The 4,381-nt window shown below is 63.1% G+C and overlaps 1 non-coding gene across 1 annotated transcript; it reads right to left on the minus strand.

Moving 5' to 3' along the window:
• Nucleotides 1-3,225: 3,225 nt before the first annotated feature.
• LOC131869236 (5S ribosomal RNA) lies at nucleotides 3,226-3,344 on the minus strand. Its single transcript, XR_009367628.1, has one exon. It is a non-coding gene; the product is annotated as a 5S ribosomal RNA (ribosomal RNA).
• Nucleotides 3,345-4,381: the final 1,037 nt, after the last annotated feature.

The following is a 4,381-nucleotide window of genomic DNA, read 5'->3' on the forward strand; positions in this document are numbered from 1 at the left end:
AAATCTCATTTTTTTTTGCCTTTTTCTGGAAATTAGTGAAGGCAGCGCATCAAAGGTGCGCACCTCGCTGCCCACCACGGTGCGCAACGCCGGTGGGCACCCGGGAGTGCTTCGAAGTGTGCTCCAAGGTGCTGCGTGCACGTTGTCGGAGCCCGGTTTGCCCCGGGTGCGCACCTCGCGTGCACCTTCGTCGGGGTGGGCACCTTGGCTGGGTTTGCCCCGGCTGCGCTCCGAAGCGGGGTTATTGGAGCGCCGCCTCTTTTTTTGTCGGAGCGTTTGGTGGGGTTTCTCGCATTGGCTCTTCCGAGGCCCGGTTGCCACCCTGGTGCGCACGAAGTCGGAAGTAGGGTTAATTGCCCGGGTGCGCACCTTTGCCAGGGTGGGCACCTTACCTGGGCTGCGCACCAGGGCGGGCTCAAGATGGCACGCGCGTTCCGTTTTTTTCACTATCTTTCAAAACGGAAATTTTAAAATCTCCTTTTTTTTTTGCCTTTTCTGGAAATTAGTGAAGGCAGCGCATCAAAGGTGCGCACCTCGCTGCCCACCTTGGTGTGCTCTGAGGTGCGCACCCGGGAGCGCTACGAAGTGTGCTCCAAGGTGCGGCGTGCACGTTGTCGGAGCCCGGTTTGCCCCGGGTGCGCACCTCGCCTGCACCTTGGCCGGGGTGGGCACCTTGGCTGGGTTTGCCCAGGGTGCGCTCCGAAGCGGGGTTACTGGAGCGCCCCCTCTTTTTTTGTCAGAGCGTTTGGTGGGGTTTCTCGCATTGGCTCTTCCCAGGCCCGGTTGTTGGGTGCGCTCCCACCCTGGCGCGCGCGAAGTTGGAAGTTGGGTTAATTGCCCGGGCGCGCACCTTCGCCAGGGTGGGCACCTTGGTGCGCACACCTTGGCTGGGCTGCGCACCAGGGCGGGCTCAAGATGGCACCAGCATTCCCTTTTTCTCACTATCTTTCAAAACGGAAATTTTAAAATCTCGTTTTTTTTTTGCCTTTTATGGAAATTAGTGAAGGCATCGCATCAAAGGTGCGCACCTCGCTGCCCACCTTGGTGTGCTCCGAGGTGCCCACCACGGTGCGCAACGCCGGTGCGAACCCGGGAGCGCCCCGATGTGTGCTCCAAGGTGCGGCGTGCACGAAGTCGGACCCCGGTTTGCCCCGGGTGCGCACCTCGCGTGCACCTTGGTGCGCACACCTTGGCTGGGTTGCGCGGCCTGGTGGGCACCATGGTGCGCACCAAGGAGCGCTCCGAAGTGTGCTCCAAGGTGCGGCGTGCACGAAGTCGGAGCCCGGTTTGCCCCGGGTACGCACCTCGCGTGCACCTTCGCCGGGGTGGGCACCTCGGCTGGGTTGCGCGCCCTGGTGCGCACCAAGGAGCGCTCCGAAGTGTGCTCCAAGGTGCGGCGTGCACGAAGTCGGAGCCCGGTTTGCCCCGGGTGCGCACCTTCGCCGCGGTGCGCACCATGGCGTGCACGAAGTCGGAGCCCGGTTTGCCCCGGGTGCGCACCTCGCGTGCACCTTCGGCGGGGTTGCGCGCCCTGGTGGGCACCATGGTGCGCACCAAGGAGCGCTCCGAAGTGTGCTCCAAGGTGCGGCGTGCACGAAGTCGGAGCCCGGTTTGCCCCGGGTGCGCACCTCGCGTGCACCTTCGGCGGGGTTGCGCGCCCTGGTGGGCACCATGGTGCGCACCAAGGAGCGCTCCGAAGTGTGCTCCAAGGTGCGGCGTGCACGAAGTCGGAGCCCGGTTTGCCCCGGGTGCGCACCTCGCGTGCACCTTCGCCGCGGTGGGCACCATGGCGTGCACGAAGTCGGAGCCCGGTTTGCCCCGGGTGCGCACCTCGCGTGCACCTTCGCCGGGGTGGGCACCTCGGCTGGGTTGCGCGCCCTGGTGCGCACCAAGGAGCGCTCCGAAGTGTGCTCCAAGGTGCGGCGTGCACGAAGTCGGAGCCCGGTTTGCCCCGGGTGCGCACCTCGCGTGCACCTTCGCCAGGGTGGGCACCTCGGTGCGCACACCTTCTCAATGTTTTCTTGCCTTTTCTGGAAATTGGTGAAGGCAGCGCATCAAAGGTGCGCACCTCGGTGTGCTCCGAGGTGCGAACCCGAGAGCGCTCCGAGGTGCCCACGAAGTCGAAAGTCGGGTTAATTGCATTGTTTTCCCCGGGTGCGCTCCGAGGTGCGCAACATCGGCGCGCACCAAGGAGGGCTCCGAAGTGTGCTCCAAGGTGCGCACGATGGCGTGCACCTCTGGTGCGCACGATTCGGAGCTCGGTTTGACCGGGGTGCGCACACCTTGGCTGGGTTGCGCACCTTTTGTGCGCTCCAAGGTGCGCACGAAGTCGGAGCTCGGTTTGCCCCGGGTGCGCACCTTCGCCAGGGTGCGCACCTTGATGCGCACGCCTTGGCTGGGCTGCGCACCTTGGTGGGCGCCATGGTGCGCACCTTTCGTGCGCTCCAAGGTGCGCACGAAGTCGGAGCTCGGTTTGCCCCGGGTGCGCACCTTGGTGGGCGCCATGGTGCACTCCGAGGTGCCCAAGATTGGTGCGCACCAAGGAGCGCTCCGAAGTGCGCTCCAAGGTGCGCGCGAAGTCGAAAGTTGGGTTAATTGTCCGGTTTGCCTCGGGTGCGCACCTTGCGTGCACCTTCGCCAGGGTGGGCGCCTTGGTGCGCACACCTTGGCTGGGCTGCGCACACCTTGGCACCCGCGTTTCCTTCATTTTAAATTTTTTTTTTTTACAATCTCTCAAGTGGGAAATTCTATAATCTCAACTTTTTTTGCCTTTTCAGGAAACTTTTGAATGGAGCGCATCATTGGTGCGCTCCGAAGTGTGCTCCAAAGCTCTCTCCAGCTGCGTGCACCTGCCCCGGCCGCGCACCCGGCCCCGCCCAGCTTCGCTCACCTGTCCCGGGCGTCTGGTGCGGAACCTTAGAGTAAGAAACATCACCGTGCACCTTGGCCAACGTGCGCGACTCGACCGAGCGCGCACTGGCCGAGGTGCACACCGATTTCACCTGGGTGCGCGCGCAGCACCTCGGGCGCACCGGGGTGCGCGCACAACGCCCGGGTTGCACCGTGGCCTGTGTGCTCGGGGCGCCTCGGGTGCGCGCTCGGTGTCGCCCCCGTGCGCGCGGTAGTGCGGGCAGCGCACCCCGGCCCGGCCCGGCCCCGACGAGAACGCAAACGGGCAAAAGGTTTATTCAAATAGCATTGCGATGCCCGGCGAAAAACTAAAAAAGGGTGCAACACCGGGACTTCCCGGGAGGTCACCCATCCCAGTACTACTCCGGCCCAAGCGCGCTTAACTGCGGAGTTCTGATGGGATCCGGTGCACTAACGCTGGTATGATCGCACCCGTTATGAGCTTGTCGCAGTGTGTACTTAGCAAACCGCGACCCACGTGCGAATCCACCCCGGCCACCCACCCCCGTCGAGGTGCACACCCTCCCTCGCGAAGTGCGCCCCGTTCGCCAAGTGTGAGCCCTGCCCGGGTGCGCGCACCTTGCTAGGGCGTCGGGTGTGCACCCGGCCCGGCCTACGTGCGTGCACCTGTAGGGGGCGTCGTGTGCGTGCAGTGTCCCGTCTGCAACGCGGTGCCCACACACCACCTCGGGCGCAACGACCTGCGCTCACATGTGGGCCGAGTGCACCTTGGTGCATGTTCGGGGCGCCTCGGGTGCACGCTCGATCTTGCCCCGGTGCACCAAGGCGCTCGGTTTGCCCCGGGTGCGCACTTGGTGCAAGGTGGGCACCCAAAATAGGGATCAAGCACCAAAACACAAGTTTCGGGATGCAAAATGGGACCCAAGGACCACAAATGCGTTCCAAGACCCATGATGGGTCCACGAGAACAAAAATGTGTTCCGAGACTTAATAAACAAATATTGGGTTTTAGGAGAAGAAACATGCTCTGATGCCCAAAACGAGAATCGACCCCGAAAAGGCCACAGGCCAAAAGTGGGATGCGAGACAAAAAAAAATGGGACCCGAGGACCAAAATTGGGTTCCCAGGTCGAAGACAGGGCAACCGGACAAGAAACGACCTCTAAGGCTCGAAATGAGTCCCGACGACTAAAACTTGACAAGAAGCACCCATCAGGCACCCAACTCGACACCCATGGGATGCCGACCCACCCGGGCTTCCACCTAGCACACCTTGGCACCCACCCACCCTCGCACCCAACCTCGCACCCAACTTAGCACCTTTGAACCCACATTGGCACTCACCCTGACCCTGGCACCTTGGAACCCACATTGGCACTCACCTTGACCCTGGCACCCACCTTTGCACTCACCTTGGGACCCACCCTGGCTCCCACCTCGGCACCCACCCAGACACCCACCTTGGTTCCTTGGCACCCACCTTGGATCCTTGGCACCCACCCCGACACCC

This window comes from Cryptomeria japonica, unplaced genomic scaffold (assembly GCF_030272615.1).
Source record: "Cryptomeria japonica unplaced genomic scaffold, Sugi_1.0 HiC_scaffold_240, whole genome shotgun sequence".
NCBI lineage: Eukaryota > Viridiplantae > Streptophyta > Pinopsida > Cupressales > Cupressaceae > Cryptomeria > Cryptomeria japonica.